The 17,954-nt window shown below is 36.4% G+C and overlaps 1 protein-coding gene across 2 annotated transcripts in view; it reads right to left on the bottom strand.

Annotated features, from left to right (window-relative positions):
• LOC105145636 (uncharacterized) overlaps positions 1-17,954 on the bottom strand; it is a 120,438-nt gene that overhangs the window by 14,674 nt on the left and 87,810 nt on the right. The gene's annotated exons all lie outside the window — the stretch shown is intronic.

The raw sequence follows: 17,954 nt of genomic DNA on the forward strand, positions 1-17,954 counted from the left end.
GTTACTTGATTTATAAACGTCCATTGAGAATCCATCGCGGTTAATAATAAAGAAAACTTAGAAAACTTAACTTAAATTCAAGTATCATTATCCTTATCGCAGGTGATGCAGAATTTGCGTGATCGACGATACTATTTTTTGTTTGAATCGAGCGCAAGAAATTGCAATTCATGCCCAGCCTCATGACTTATTCCTTCTCCCCGACGTGAAGTTGATAAATTTAAATAACGTCCACGGCTTTCCGATGCAGAATTTTTGCACGTGATGGCGCGGAGGACTACCGGAATCGAAGACGCAGAACACCGTGTTGGTGCACGAGATGCATACAAGATGCGACGAGGACAATTTTCGTAGTAATCGATCGACTCGCCCACATCCAATCACAAGGCCGAGAACCGACGAGACGTCGACGCTCGAGAAACCCGGCTGCAAACTTCGCGTGTAATGGTTAATTATGGAAATGTCTTTGTTCCTTATTAGAGACACTTCCTGAACTCGAAGCGTGAGCTCGAGATTGATTCCTACGCAACGCGCGTGCATACATCGAAAGGAAAACGCGACGGAGCAGCCATGAATGATTCTGATTTTCCGGTTTCCAGAAAAATTATTAGTCGTTTCAATTATCCGGAAGCCAGACGGCGAAATTTCGTAACAGCGTAATGGGAATTTACTAGCTAATCTGCTATCGATGATATTACGACATTGATAAAAATATATGTATAACACGGAAAATATGGTGTGGCTGAAATATTTAATTTAGTTAGATACAAATTTGAAAATAATACTGTTTAGACCATCAAAATAATTATACAGGATGCTCAGACTAATTTCTAGAATGTTCAAACTTTTTGCAGCACTTATCAAGTGCTTAATCGTTCTACATAATCATTTTAACGATCCAACAAAATTATTTTCAGATTTATATCTAGCTGAATTTTTACCTACTTCAGCAAAACTTAAATATTTTATACTTTCCGTATAGATAAACAGATATTTTATTAATTTTGAAATTCTCAGATACAAATCTTAATTATACGTTCCCTCTTTGAAGGATCTAGTAAGTGGAATAAGAATAAGCGTATAAATTATACGAAAGATGGGACGCACGAAAAATGAGAAATTAGGACGACGTCGCTTTTTCAGCCAAAGATAGTCTCGTTCTAGTTGAAATTTCGAAACAGAGACAAAACGTGACACAAAGAAAAACCAACCTGCAACCTCATGGCGTTACGGAGCCGTTTTTGAATCGCATTATTCGTCGTACGTCAAGTAGCTCATGATGAATCCCAGTCACGTTCGACTCGTAACTTGATTTAACGAAACGTAACACACAAACTGAATCCTCGAGCGTGTCGAGTGCCTTTGTTCCATCCACATCCTTTTACAAACGCGAGACGTTCGCTGCCCGATAAATCCTCGCTCCAAATTTCGACGGCTGCGCGTACCAAATTGAAACCCAACTTTAATTGTCGATCTTCAATTATTCATCTTGTTACGTGCGAAAGCGTGTTACATGAACATGCAAATGAATCAGTCCTCATTTGAATAGCGATTCAAATCCTGTTTAGTTTGCGCGAAAGTGACGCACGGGCACATACACGGAAAGAACGACTTTACTGAAGTATTAAAAAAATTTAACTTGTAGATGCAGACTTGAAAATAATTTTGTTGCGCCATTAAAATAAAGTTATGTAAGAATCATCGCTGTAGAAAGTTTTGACAATTTTTATAGCAACCAACTTGAGCCGTTCTGCGTAATTATTTTGATGGTCCAAAATATTCAAATCTAATCTTTCGTATCTAACTAATTTTTAGATACTGTTAACGAAAGACCTGATGCTACCTACACGGCACGGTATGCATTTTTCGAGGGGACACACGTCGATCTTGGCGTCCATTACACGCTCGATGCCAATCTCGCGCCACTTAATTTAACGCGTTCAATAAACGACGATTCCGACGCAGCGCACTCGTCATGTAATCGAGGTAATTAATCGTGACGTCGATTCGCTCTTTTTCCTATCTTATAGACTGATGCGAGTTGCTTCGAAATTTTTTTTCTCATCGCGAAAGCACAGATGAGCACTTTCCGCGTGTCTCCATTATACTTACTTCGCTTTTAATTAACAACGCGAGATGCGTAACGTAGATCCTTCGCGTATTTCAATACAAGGTGCTCGCAAACTCTTCGTTCGAAACTTCGTATCTGATATAAGTAACCTATTGGCAAAAGTCATTATAAAATTTTTGTGACAAAAAAAAACTTATAATTTTTCTCATTCGAGAAATCAATAAGATTTTTTTTTAATTAAGAAAAATTCATTTAGCAAAATGTGTATAATATAGCGTGAAAGATACAATTTCTCTCTATTAAAATAAAAAGTATTGATTTGTTTTGCAGCTGGAGAAAGGATTTTAGCTGATTTCAGATCGAACTGTCTGCTATTTTTATTAAATGACTATGTATAACTGTATTTGCAACAGTAGCTTCTTTTATACTTTTCTCTCTACAAAAGCAGAGGATTTAATAACTTCTTTCGCAATTGGATTCACTTTCCTCTCTTTATTTCATAAAGTAAGGTGCTGTTTCAGCACATTTTTAAACCGTCAAATTAGTAATTAAGAAATCTAGGATTCGTTCTCCAATAGCGAATTTACTTATATTTTTGAATATTGCTGCTTCTGTATATCAGCTACTCATCTTTAATCGACTCGAGTTTGAGATTTTCCTAACAACAATGTCGATCAACAGCTTTCGACGAAGCTCTTCTGCGCAAAGAAGATCTCGGTCGTAATAAAATATACAATTCGAAAATACTACCTTTCACTTGATTATCTTCGAAGATAAGAGAGACCCCCGGACGAAAATAAAGCGTGACTATAGATCAAATCAATCATCTTTCTTTTTTTGCAATAGGCACGCTTCCTGCAATGGCTGCAACAAGCTATCTATTTTACCGTTCTTACGCGGTCTTGCACAACTTCGAGAAGTTGGTGGTTTGGAGCGGCGTGCTCGACATAAATATCGATCGAATGCACTCTTGCGAATTGTAACAGGTGTTCCTGCGTCTCGCAGCGGGCATCTCTGTCGGATGTTAGCGCTTAAGTGCCACGACCCGCGCAAAAACGATTTGCAGGAAGGATGCGCGTCATTAAATCGAAGCCGACGTTATTCACCTTGCGTCTGTCACAAAGAATCACAACTCGCGACAATTCTCACGGCCGTCCGTATGAGATTTTAACTGTGTCGCCATATGCGATTAATATCCACTTCTTAACTTTAATCTCACTTTAATTCACTCTTTATCCCATTTGGAATTCTTAGGAAAAAAAAATAAAGAGTAAAGAGTGAACCAAGATCAAAGAGTTGGTCTATCTTGGTAGAAATGGATAAAAGACACTATTAAATTCATAATGTCGGATTATACTCAATTTGAGTTAATTTGAGTTTTTAATCATTTCTCTATAAATCGTTCATTGCTCGTCTTCAATATATCATTAATTTAATTAAAACAATGGAGTTAAACAATTTAACTTGAGAAATGTATTTGATTCAAATTTAATTTATTATTTACTAATTTATTATTTACACTAAGTGCTTACGTTAATATGGACGTTGTTTACGTCGAAACTAATCACAGAAATGGATTTATATTCTTGACACACATGGAAGTTAAAAATAACAAAATTATTTAACGAGTGTATTAGGTTGCCATTGCTCCTTTATCTAACAGTATAAAACATCTATTCATAGAATTAGATACTTTACATACATTTTATGCAATCGAATTCTACGGTCGTCTTGCCTATCGGAAGAGCGAAAGCGAGATTTCACGGGGAGTTAACAGGGCAAATCTCCACGTCATTATCCGGCAAAGAGTACATTGTTCCCGCAAAACGTAAGAAATCATCCGCGGGATAACGGTGTACCTTCCGTCTTTCAAATGTGTTTCCTTTTCAGTAATGTACAATGCGACATCACGTGCACGAAAAGTCGGGCGAGAGATATTCAATCAGCGCAACGTCAGGAAGAAGGCAGGGGGGCCGGGAAAGGGGAACCTTTGTGTAGTTACGCTCACGCATCTCGCACTCATTAGGCGTGTCAATGAGCGCCTGTGATTCGTAATTAGCCCGCCGATCCGCTTAACAATGTGTGACACTTCGTGAGCCGGCTGTACGTGAGCAAACGGCAATTAGAAGCGTGAGCCTACGAAAAAGGTAGACGACCTGGTCGCTTTACCCGCTTTTCACCGCGAGCGCAAATCCGACTGTTCGCCACTTCGGGACTAACATTTTCGAAATTAGAACCTACGAGCTAAAGATCTCAAATACGCTTGTACGCTCAACGTACATGCAAAATGCGTGTAAATAAAAATACTGATCAAAACAATGAATGATTATTTTGTATCTAATTGTTTATTACTTAGTTCATTTAGAGCAAAGTGAATAAGTGTAATTTCGAATAAGTGTAAATATAGATAAACTTTATGCCAATCATTATAGTCAATTATTCTCCTCACATTCGACTGTCATATTGATTAATTTCTTATAACTTAAAACTTGTGTAAAACTATTCTCTAAATCTGAATCAGTAGATAATCACTGATATGCCACTGGTAATCAGATAAGTGGATTAAATGTGAGTTCCTAACCTAGCTAATATTTATTATGTGATCTAACTAACCTTGTTGCTTCAATAAATATGATGTTGGAAGATTGAAATCAATGTGTAAATATCAGTATTTTAGTTGTAATATTCAAACATTCTTCTTTTTTAGTTGAATTTCACTGATTATCAGTGTCACTGGGTAATTAGTGATTATTCACTGATTCAGATTTAGAGAGTATTGTAAATCGGAACTAATACGAGATAACGTGGGAAGAATCAAAACAAAATGCATATTTAGAAAATCTTCTGAAATCCCAGGCGTTCATAAATTATCCATTTATATACTTTTGAAAAATTCCCTCTGAATTAAAAAAAAGAGAGAACAGCAAAAAAGAGAAAAGAGAAACGGATGACTCAACCTTAAGCGACGTTCTGTCTCGGAAACAATTAACCGATAACCGAACTAGAGCACAACCGTAATAATATATGTATTACAACACACCTTCCGAATCCTTGCCTCTCGCACGAGGTAAGGCAGTTGTTAAAATACGCACCGGGTGAGTTTGTGCGCGAACGATCAATATCCGCGTCTCGGTACTTTCATTACGCACAAACCAATCCTTTCGCCGAGCGATAACTGCGAGAGCCCTCCGTTGCCTCTGCCCCTCTTTTCCTCTCACTCTTTCTTTCTCTCTCTCTCTCTCTCTCTCTCTCTCTCTTGTTTGTTCGAACTTGATTGCGTGTCTAATATGCCGAGGCACGCAACAGTTTCGCACGCGCAGCCTGCCTTCCCCTTTTCTCGGCCACCGGAAGTTTCAATGAACGCGAGAGACGTATCCTCATAAATCCGTCGGTTAAAAAGCGTTGGACCCCGTAGACGGTTCGTTCGTCTTCTTTCACGCATTAATTTTTTCCTTCCAAAAATCTTACGTCGCCATTCCTCGATTTTCAGGCTCCGCATTCAATGTAATTTCCTGTTTACCCAATAAGAGATTTTTTTTTTCTCTAAATTGGATTGCTTAATGAAGAAAATAATACATGGAAAAAAACGATTTTGTTGAAATATCTAGCTAGATAAAAAAGCTAGATATAGATCTGAAAATATTGTGGGATTATCGAAATAATTATATATTGTCTAAATTCTTTGGATCCCACTTTAAAGAGTGAAAATTGAATCAGTCTTGAAAGAATATGGCTTAATTTTCAATCTTTCGAGATTTCACTCTTCAAAGTGGAGATTCGGTTTAAAAATTTTAGAGAGTAGGAATCTCAAGCATCATTTTCAAGCACGATGATCTTGAACAATGTCGCGAAAAGTTTTGACACATTTTACCAGCTTAAGCGTCCTACATTTCTTGACGATTCAACAAAATTGTTTTCAGATTTATATCTAGATAAATTTTTAGATGCTTTAGCAAAATTATTTTTTCTATATAATCAAAATGATTGTTAAAATATCAAAATTTTTGTATTATTTCTCCTCATCATGCGACCCACATAATTATTTTGATAATTCAATAAAATTATTTTCGGATCTATATCTTCAGAAAATTAGTTTTTCCGTATACTATTTATAATGTTGTTGTTACGATACAATCTTAAATCGAAAGGAATGAAGTAGAAGGAAATGTATTTTATAAATAATAAAATATAAAAAGAGTTATATCTTTTTTCATTACCTTTAATTATCTTAATGAATAGCTGAATGAATAGACTTGATGTTCTGAGGAAATTATTTGCGCTGTAAAAATTATCTACTGCATGCGTAAATGCATATGTGTGGTAATAATTGATAAATACGCCGGTTGATAACATATATCGCGACGACACACACGTTTTATCTTTGCGTTATGGTAATAAAGCGGAATACGACTTGTTCGCTCTTAACAAACTCGTTGACCATTGTATTCGTGATGCGTGAAGTACGCATTAATTCGCGTCTTAATAGCCTAATAAATGTAAATGAAGACATCCTGTAGTATCTTCCAAATATAATTTCGTTGAATTATCCAAAGTATTGGATTACCCACTCGAAGATTACATATATTCATTAAATTACGAATGATTAATTCCTCCAGTCTAATTGACTGGCTCGCGTTACGCAGAAATACGATAATCGACAATTTGCAGGAATTCATTCGACGAATCGGTCGCTAGTTCTCTCCGATTCCGCGGATGGATAAACGCGAATTGCCTAATTAAAGCAAATCGGACATCCGTCGCTTTTCATCGGATTTTCCAAGGAAAAGAGGCGATTGACCCCACTCGCGAGATTCATCAATGAATGTCTCGTTGGCCTCATAGAACTCTTACTAGGAACTACATACATCTCACGATGGAGAGCTCGGTTGAGAGGGATCTAAATGTATACATACATATATATCGCAGTCTGTTCATTAGGCACAGCAATATATTCGATGAAATCGATTCATCGGATTCTTAATGGCATGCCCGAGTGCCACCCCGTAAATCTGGCGAGCTCCAAACTCAACTTTATGACTCTGGGATGTCCAAGTGAATACCGCGAATGCGAAAGAATTGTTGTTACACGAGTCCAATGAGCGAACAATATTCTTATCCACCACCGACCAGATTAAATTTTTAAGGCGTATTCTCTATATAGAAAAAATTTTAGCAAAACCATTCTGTGTACTGATTGTGAATTCTAGCTTTTGTAAAAAATAAGTAAAATACAAGCCAATTTCTAAAATACTAAAAATTCATTGTCAAAGTTTTCACAAGATATTTTTTCTGATTTTTATACAGTCCGGAACAACATAAAAATCTGTATACTGAAGCTCAAGATTGCTGATGAAAGGTACAAGATTTTACAAGGCCGAAGATTAAAATAGAAATATGTAGCAATATATTTTCTTGAACTCCGTTATTAATCACTCGTCGTATGACAAAGAGAAATACGTATAACGTTTTGAATACGAAGAAAGACGTTGATGCGACGCACATCTCGACTTACAATCATTTTCGTTTTTAATCGTACAATATACAGAGAAGCTAATATTTATTTCTGTTGTTACGTGGAACCAAGTCGACATCGCACACAATTCAACTTCACATTTCGACTTCGCCAGCTGCAAAGATCAACCGACGTGATCATCGTCAGATTGTCGTCACTACAGAGGACTCGGTCGTGTGATGTAACATAGCTTTACGTGGCACAAACGATTATTACCTTCTCCGCTATGTTACTCGGCAGTATTGCTGTTGCTGCTGTTAGCGAAAGCGAGCACGTGAAACTACGACAAGCACAGTAAAACATGTTGCAATTACTTAGACAGCATTTCGTTACGGGAACGCCATTCGCTTTTTGTATCATATGTCGCGCGCACGTTTCATGATTTCCTTCATTGTTCCAAATGTGTCTCGTCGAAACAAACAAACGTGGATGTCGAAATTTCGGAGCACGCACTTCTATCTCCCTCAAGCCACCGGTTTGATTTTCAGTCAGATAGTATAAGAGTTAAACATAGATCCGTATAGATAACGCATACCAAAAAATAGTATACCATATAAAATAGGGGTCCATAATATTATACTTAAATAATTCATTGGCAAAAATGGCGGTTTCTCCACTTGAAAATTTTTTTCATAAAAGTGAAGAAGTTAATGTAATTATTTTTCTTACTCAAGTTTCAATAAAATCTTTTTTTTTTTCAAAAATTAAAAAAAGTTCTTTATTAACAAAATGTGTATAATATAACGTAAGAAAATACAATTTCTATTTATTAAAATAGAATTTGATTGGTTTTGCTAGAAAAAAAATTTTGATTTTAAAACAAAGTATTTGCCATTTTTATTAAATACGATAGTTAAATACTGATAAATACAGTTGTATTTGCAACAGCAGAGATTTGAGGATTTAATTTTTTTTAATAATCGTAACCTTTTGCGTATCAAATTATACTAAAAGAAATACAAAAACAATAAAGACCATCAATAATAATTTGAATACAATGAAATATGATATGAATACCTTAGAAATGATTTCATTTGTCAGTTTTGTCTTTGTAGTTTCTACTGCGCAACAAAATGAAACGACATTACTCACTATGTTCACAACGAAATATTGATGCTAATAACATTCTGTAGACACATGCTAATTGCACAGCATATTGCTGGGGTGATTAGATTCGGAGAGAAAGAAAGAGACTCGTCGTTTAAGATTAGCTTCTGCCGCCTTGTGGCTGTCGCTCTTGGCCAACCAAGTTTTCATCTTACGACACGTAAAAGGCTACTAATTGACCGAGAAGTGTGACGATAAGCGACAAAAAAAGATACGAGTAAATGCTCCAAAGTCTTGGTCTGTCACGCGGTGAAAGGATTAGCTGCTCGTTAAAGAGCGTTAATTGAGAGTCCTTGGCAGACTGCAAGGCAATTTCGAGAAAAATTCGCAAAATTCGAAGGGAACGCTCATTTTCGACTCGTGACACCTACACGATATCAGGTGAAAGCTACAAACATTATATATAAATTATATTAAATATGTAAAATAACTTTATATATAAAAATAATTATAATTAAAATTATATATAAAAAGTAATATATATATTTTATTTATATTTACATATATAAATACGATTAAATATATATATGTATATATATAAAATAGTGTGGCTCTCTTGACGCGAACTTGGCGCAGTCTATTCGGTGCTGATTTTATCGCCGATATTATTACGCGGGTCTATTATTAGCGGGCAGTAATATGCGTGGCCCGACACGCGACTTGCCCACGTTTATCATCGCCCAGGCGATTTGTTGCTCGAATAAACAAGTCGTCGGCGCATTAAATCCGTAGCGATAAATATCTGCATCTACGAAATATCGCACAACCAAGATTGTCGTAGGCACTGCTCCGATCTACCAAGTGAAGAGAGAGACCTATTTGTGATCAAGAGACGATTGCGATCAAGAGAAAAATACTCTCGTCGAGTCGTCGAGAGAGAAAGAGCTGCTTTAACCGAGGTGAATACACGATTATTTTTCTTTGATCAATCGTTCAACGTTCAACGTTGCTTCAGATATATCGGCAAGAATTCTTGAGAAATCTCAAAAACACACGCATTACTACATTATCAACGAATCAGTTGCATTCTTTTTCACGGTTCGTTGTACTCCTTCAATACCTTCCGCGATACAACAATTAAAGATCGCGAATAAGGACCGAGTCGACTTGGTAATACACTAAAAAGGAAGGCTTCCGTATTCTGACAGAATAACTAGAAATTCCAGTTTGCAGTATGCGGTACGGAACTTTTATCGACGTTTTACGATCGCCATCGTATAGATTTCACGGGCAAATGCACGAGTCATATTTCCTATTTTTGCAAACTGCCCATTTGATAGAGCGTGCCCTCAGCGCGAACTGACCGCTCTTGTCTATTCTCGAATCAACGGCCGGGCATTCCGCGGCTAGAAAACGGCCGCCCGCAAAGGATAAGCCGCAGAATGGATCTTGCAACCGGATAACGGGAATGATGATTTTCTCACAAATGCACACACGCAATTCTCTTGAAAACTTTTTAAAAAAATCAGCGTTATATTCTAAACTATAACCCTTATAGTCTTTTTCCTAATAAAATTTAATGTAAACCAACAACAGTTATAAAATTAGTTGTCGAATATGTCGTTTTTTACTTACGTTTTGTTGTTTAATCTTATCGATCTATTTTCACTTAATACAGAAAATTTATGTGGAACTTAATATATTAATAATATTAATATATTTAATATTAAACGGTCCACTCTTTTTGTGTTAACTTAATATAAGACAAATATATTAAAAAGTAATACAAACATTATGCAGAAATTAAGAATGTAACACTTTAACACAATTTGGAAATAAATTGTGAAAATATATTTCTTTTCGGTAAAATTAACATTTATTCATTCATCTTAGAATTTTACTTTTTAAAACTATTTTATATTTTCAAGATATTTATTTATGTATTCGCGTAATTGTCCTATTTCAATACTAAACAAAGTCAATAGTCAAATATTAATTTAACAGAAAAATATTCAAATAAAAATTATGTTAAATAACATTCGAGTACGTTAAAAATTCAAGATAAGAATTTTAACGAGAACCGGTTTAAAACAAATACAAAATATTTCCTTACTGTGTTACGTCTTTTTTCTTTGTGTCTACAAAAATATTATAAAATGATGTAAAAAAAACATACATGGCTCATAGACAGATCTCTCGTTTCATTTGTCTACTGCGCGAATCTTCGTTCTCCTAATTAATATTTGCCAACGTTCTCTACGTGATGGATGTGCGTGAGTAACGTTTGCAGCCGAGTCATCGCGGCGGAATGCAAAACGGAGCATTAGGATCGGGGTTCGTGGCTCTGGGAAAGCACGAGAGAACACATGGAAAGACCGCAATTAACACGACTTCGTCGTGCAAATTCTCGAATTTGCACGGCCGGCGGACGCCGAGTTATTTCGTCGCACGCGGCGACGGTGTTCTCAGCGCGTCGCGGCGCGGCGCGTCGCGGCGCGTCGCGCGTCGACGGATATAGCTGCTCCGTTTCGAGCACGGTGAACTAGCACGGTGTGAGGCCGGCTTTAGAACACCGGCGCCCGAAAGTTCGTGGCCGTTGGCCAAGAAGGCCGCTTTGGACATCGGCCAAGGAATTCGCGTGCATTTTTCCATTCATAACCGCGAAATCTATATTTAGCCGCGGCATATCGCGCGAATTCGTGGCACGGCGTTATTTTTAGGATGAACCCGAATGCGCTCGTTAACTTATTCGTCGGCCAATTGCCTTTCTCGGTCGGTGCTAGTAGCCGCGCGTCTTACGTTTCGTGCACGCAATAAGATGAACGTTAAATCTTTTCCTCTTAAAACGCAGGATTAATCGCTTTGAGAAAAATATTCCGCCAAACGGCGGAATCGAGATCGCGCAAAATAATGATTATTCTACAGTAATCGTTGTCGAAACATTTTGTAAAAAACATTTTGTATGTGTTGAAAGCGGCCCTTGTTAAAATTCTTGCGTTAAATTTTAAATAGACTCGAGTGTTAATTTAATAATTGTTATTTAAACATTTGACGTTGACATTCAACATTTCTTAATGTTAAAATAATATAATTCCTGAATAAATAAACAAATAGCTTAAAAATAATATAATTTTATAACATAAATTCTAAGATAAATTGATAAAATATGTTAATTTAATATATTAGAAAAATGTCAATTTTATTGAAAAAATATACTTCCGTATTGTGCTTATAAATTGTGTCAATATAATATCATATTTTACGTTAATTCTTTACACAATATTTGTGTTACTTACATATTTATATTATATTAACAAAAAAATTTAGACCGTTCGGGATACGTGAAGTGCATTAAATTCAACACAAATTTTCCAACTGTATTTAAATATCGTTGACAAATAATAATAGAATAAAAGAAACGAAAGATCATTCAAGTCGGTTCACAACAGCTAAAATCAATCAGAATTCCTCTCATCATAATTGAACATCTTGATTAGAATTCTAATTGATACGATTAGAATCTTCTGATTCGTTTATTTTCAACGAGAAAATTTTCTTAGTGCATTCTTATCGTGAAAATTCCATAAAACTGCGCCTCGTTACGAAAAGAAGAAAATTACATCAGCTGTGCAAGCTCGTGGACAAACAAGAATAAATATCGCGTCAAAGTTATACGCACATAAAATCTACCGTCCATCTCATTGTATATTTGCTGTGTACCAACGGTGCAATGTACGTCTAAAAGAATTCCGTCGTGCATCCGCTTTGATGCGCCGTCACACGTATGAACAAAAGCCATGCGATTCATCGCGACATGTATTTTCGCAATATGCAAAGCCGATGCTCGTCTCGGCCGGCTTCCAAGACATATCGACCGTCGTAGCTTCATCGGCTTATTTTTCTCGGCGTTCTTGAATGACCGCGCGAAAAATAAACGCCATTCGCTCTCACAGGTCAATGAATCGAAAAACGTTGCGGAGCACATCTGAATAACGATGATTCACTGCTAGTCGCCGAGAGAAGAGACTGTATTATTCTTATCCGTTTAAGCTAATTAATCGCCGTCGCTTATAGAATTCACGATCCAAAAAATATCGCTTTTGCATTCTTTGAGTCTCGAGAGAAAATCCATTATTATTTGTAACAATGCTTTTGCTGTTTTCCATCAAGCTACACGATGACAATGTAATACAAAATGTTATAATTGTGACGCAATGTAACACTGCTCGACTATAAAAACTATTAAGTACGAGTGTATGAAATATTATCAAATGTATATTATCAACTTTTCCAAAAATTATTTCATAGTCATGGTTATTTTATAAAATATTTATTTACTAAAATCATAAAAAAAAATCATCGATCCTGAGAAATATTTAAATATAATTTAAGTCTAAATTAAAAAATTATTAAGTCTATTCTAGATATGCTATAATATTGAGCAAGAGTTGAAAGCAGCGTTCCAACAATTACTTCACATGGTGTAATACAATGTAATACAGCGTGCCCTTAACTAGAAAACAGCAAAATAATTATTTAAAACACTAAATTAGAATTGCGAATAAATTGAAATTGCATAGCTGTACCGCAATAACAACACCCGTATCACCATTCACACGCGAAATTATCTTATCAGTTAGAAAACATTGAGCTATCAGGATGACTTGGTTCTGCGTAATCATCAGTTTTATCGCAGCGGCACAGGATCGATAAGATGCCGCAAAGGTCGATACGAACATGCGATATATTCAGCGTGATTTTTCACAACTGCGAAAGAGATTCGATTACGAAATAATTGATGACGTTCATATATAAGTAACTATAGTTACATTCCTATAAATCTTGTAAATCGCGCAAAACGACGAAAGAGAGAGAGAGAGAGAGAGAGAGACGTATTTATTGGTTAATGATAAATCGATGTGATTAACGCAAAATCGCGAAAGCCAAGTAATTGGATTGTATAACTGCCGTCGTCGTTATACGAGATACGTTTAAAAGGACATTCAGGATCAAGAGGTGGAAGTCTGAAACGCGTGCGAGAGCCTGACATGTGCGTGTCGCCCCGTCGGAACATTATTAATACAACTCGCTCGCCTTGGCTCACCCATATCGATCACGGCGATAATCGATAAACACGTACTTCATATACCTACGCGCGCACGCGAGTGCGGTGTGCAAATCGCAAATTGCAAATCGCAAATTGCAAATCCTCGCCGCCAAATAGGAAAGGACTGGTTGGGACGACGCGACGTCGCACGCTCGCACAAAACTTCTTCATCGTCAAAGTTACGCGTCGTCGCAACCATCCCTCGCAAATTCGATCGCTTCGCCGATGGGAGAAGAAGAATTAAAGTTGCTCTCGTCGCTTACTTATTTTCAACGGGCGACACGCGACACGCAATAATCAGATAACGAGGCATATGAAAGTTGAAATGAGATTTATTTCTGATGATCACCACAATGGCAGTCCGGCGTGATAAACAAGTTATTTTTAGCCCCGCGAGGATCACCCGATTGAAAATATTAACGACTCTTCGGTTCAATTACGCTCTTTATGGATCTCCGTTCGGTGATCTCGACTCTCTTGTGTCGAATCAGTTATTTTTAGAGACCCTATAAGAGTATCCCTGATAAACAAAAGTTGATAGAGAGCGATAGGATTTCTATGAATTTATATCGTTTTCAAGTTTATATCATTTTCTACACTGAAAAAAAAAAGATTGATTGCTGCAGCCATATAAAAATGCTATGCCATATTTTACTATCTAAATTGTTGCAGCAATCAATTTTTTTTTTGTTTCAGTGTATCGTTGACATCCTCATAAGCATCACGATGGATCGAATATGAATCCTATCATATTTTATCGGATTCTATAAAATTTGTACAAGATTCCTAAGATCTGATTTAAATTAGTGAATTCACGAATCAAATTCCATGTATTCGAAACGATAAGATTTTTCTATCATTCTCCATCAACTTTTTTCATCAGAGATTAGATGAAACTTTTGATTAGCTCGTTTCGTTTTTGCCAACTTCAGTAAGTTAGAATGAATAAGATGGTATAAATTATAGAATAAGACAGCGTATATAAAAAGAAGCGATATATGTATCCTTCTTCCTCACTCTTGTTTTGACAAAATTGCTAATGGCCAGACCTTGTTGTAGGATTCCTACTATTTAGTTCCTGCTATTCCTGGTTCCCAAATCCCACCCGCCTGAGATTAAGCAAAACACCCCGGCTCAATTACGCGACTTTTATGAAACATCACGCCGCTTGAATGGAGTTCTGCCTGCGACGAAAAATTATTTTTAGTCTCACGGAAAATGCTGGGAGAAATCCGGGAACTTGACGCGAAAACGTCACGAAGCGAGCATAATACGGCGGCGAAATACGGGAGGTTATTTTCGTACAGACGCCCTCGACGCCGCATACAAAAATATTTCGTGGGACAGAAACGTCCCATTCGCGCCCAATTCGTGGTGGAATTCCATCGCTATGAGCTGTTTCGTGGCGTTCCATCATTTTCGTAGGCCACGCACGTGTTCGCGTCGGTGTCATCTTTAATAGAATGCATTGTTCGTCGAGCTGCGAAAAAAGAAGTTGCTTGCTGACGTGAGTCGCAGGTTCGATGATTACGACGGAATTCAGAAACGTCGAAGGGAGAGGCGCGTATAGGATTAGATGAATCATGGAGGAGTATATGCCGCCCGATCTATTTTCATTTCTTCCACCGCAAAGTGTCAGGTGACATAACGGCGTGGATGGTAACGCAAGACCGATTTTAAATGCTCTTTCTATTCGCTTTTGTGTCTCTTGACGAGATGTACATGCGTGCACGTGCAAAAGTGTACACGTGCAAAAATGCTCACGTGAAAAAATGTCGGTGCGTAGCTCTACTGATAGAGTTACGTTTGCCGACCAGGATTAACTTGAGAATAGTCGACTAATTCTTTTTTACGTAAACGACCACCTGAGATGCTTTTACATTCCAATTAAAAGTCATTATTATTTATTACATTGTGCATTGCCGATTGTTCTACACTTTATTAATATTTGAGATTTATATATATTTATGTATAGATTTATTTGATATTTTCTTAAAAAAATTTTAATAAGTTCCTGGTCAGGAAAAAGTAAAAAAACTATTATAAAAGAACTAAAATCTTTTTTTAGCAAAAAAATAATTAAACTTCAATTTTTTGCTGCTAAGCGCCTAAGGTGCAAAAATCAATCCATATAATTATTCATAGGTTAATAAAAAAAATAACTTTCCTATTGGAAATTTAATAAGTATTTTTTCTATTTCGTTTTGTTTTGTAAACCAAATTTAAATCTGTTTTGAATGTTTTTTTCTTTGTTTTTTCTTTGTTTCGTAAACCAAATTTAAAAAATCTATTTGAAGTGTTTTTTTTTGCAATTAATTGATTGATCGTCTCGAGATAAACACAGGAAATATATACTTTTCATTTTATAAAATATATATTTTTCTAATTCAACACAGTCAATTAGATATATATACACAGTTCACTGCCTTGTTTTTCAGTCGGTACATAGATGTATATTTCCGCGAAAATGTAATAAGATACATGGCAATATCAAGGAGAATGTCAACCTCGCAGAAAACGCTGAGAAGTTTATCTGCCTTGCGAAACGTATTGCGTGTCACGCAAGGTGTATACTGTCAGCGTACAGGAATCGTCCCTGATCGGCCGATTTGGCAGAGAGAACTGTCGTGCACGTATGCGTTTACATAACGATCTAGGTCGATCGTGAAGACTGCGATACGGAACATGCATAGCTCCGTGGAGCTGAGAAATTGCCAGAGGCGCCCGAAATGTCGTCGCTCTCTTGCCAGAGAGTTTCTTTCTAGCGACAGCTCGCCGAGATTCGGTGCGATAAAGATGCCTCGGACGCGTCTTTGGTCGAGATTCACAAACACTTTTCGAAAAGAAAAAAAAGAGAAAGAGAGGAAGAGAGAGAGAGAGAGAGAGAGAGAGAGAGAGAGAGCGTGGTGAACCGTTTCTTCTTCCTCTTTACCGCGATAATTTCACTGATAAAGCTCGGAGGTACACCTCGTTTTTCGAGATATCGTTCTTCGTAAAAATTATCTTTATCGCATCGAAACAAATCGCCAGCTCTTTCATATTATTGTTCCCATCGCGATAATTTGCAGTTACTTGCCGAGTGCCAAAAAACGCCTCAGGTGAAGCATTCTGTTCTCTGTGCACTCTCCTCCAAGAGTGCGCCAGAAAAATGAGATAAGAATTATTTGCACGAGCGACAATCTTCATCCGTTATCGTGCCCGGTTTGTTATTTTTAACGTCTAGAGATACCGAAGAGGCGAAGTCACGACGAGTACCTCGCTCGCGTTTCCACGGGTTATTCCCCAATCTTGCAGTCGCAAAAAACGGTATCTGGAGAAATTTATTATCGCTGATAAAACTGTGACGCACGCTGTTCAATTCATAAGGTCAAATTATATCCACAATTTGTGTTATTTTTTTTATCATTTATTTTATCAGTCATTACTGTTTCCTCAATATGTCGTTAATTTAATTTAAAACAGTGGAGTTAAATAATTAAACTTACGAAACTGTATTAAAGACTCAAATTTAGTTCATTATTTACTAAGAGAATAATTCTTTAAAAATGAATCAGTATATTATCACTAACTTTAGTGCTACACTTATAATTGATGTAGTTATCAGCAAATATTAACCGTTTTACAGTAATAATTCACTTTTAGAAGTTATAATTTTCTACAGATTGAATTTGCAAAATATCATAACTTCTAAAAATCAATGTTTTATTACTGAAAAATAGTAAATATTCGCTGATGATTACATCAGTTATAAATGTAACACTGAAGTCACTGATTCACACTGATTCACTTCTAAAAAGTACGTCAATGTGAACGTTTAATTTGAAATTAAACAATTCAACCACAGAAATGGATTGATTTATATTTTTGCACATAGAGTTAAAAATAACAAAATGTTATTTAATTCAAGGAATTGAGTTGCCATTGCTCCTTTAATATCTAACAGTGTACGTACTATCGCGAACAAATACACCGCTCAAAATATTCGTTTGTGATTATTTTTCAATCCACATTCAAAGTCAAGAAAGTTGCTATTCAACATTATTTCGAAAATTTTAAGCATTATTTAAAAAAAACTACAAAATTATTATAATTGAATTTCTTTCTTTCTTTCTTTTCTTTTCTCAGAGAGAAATCGGTGCGCTGGGTATATTTATGTCCTTTGACACAAATGCAATTTTGAATATTAACAGCCACACCTTGGACAGCCGGTCGGCGTT

The sequence above is a fragment of the Acromyrmex echinatior genome, chromosome 15 (assembly GCF_024713525.1).
Source record: "Acromyrmex echinatior isolate Ae372 chromosome 15, ASM2471352v2, whole genome shotgun sequence".
NCBI classification, from domain to species: domain Eukaryota; kingdom Metazoa; phylum Arthropoda; class Insecta; order Hymenoptera; family Formicidae; genus Acromyrmex; species Acromyrmex echinatior.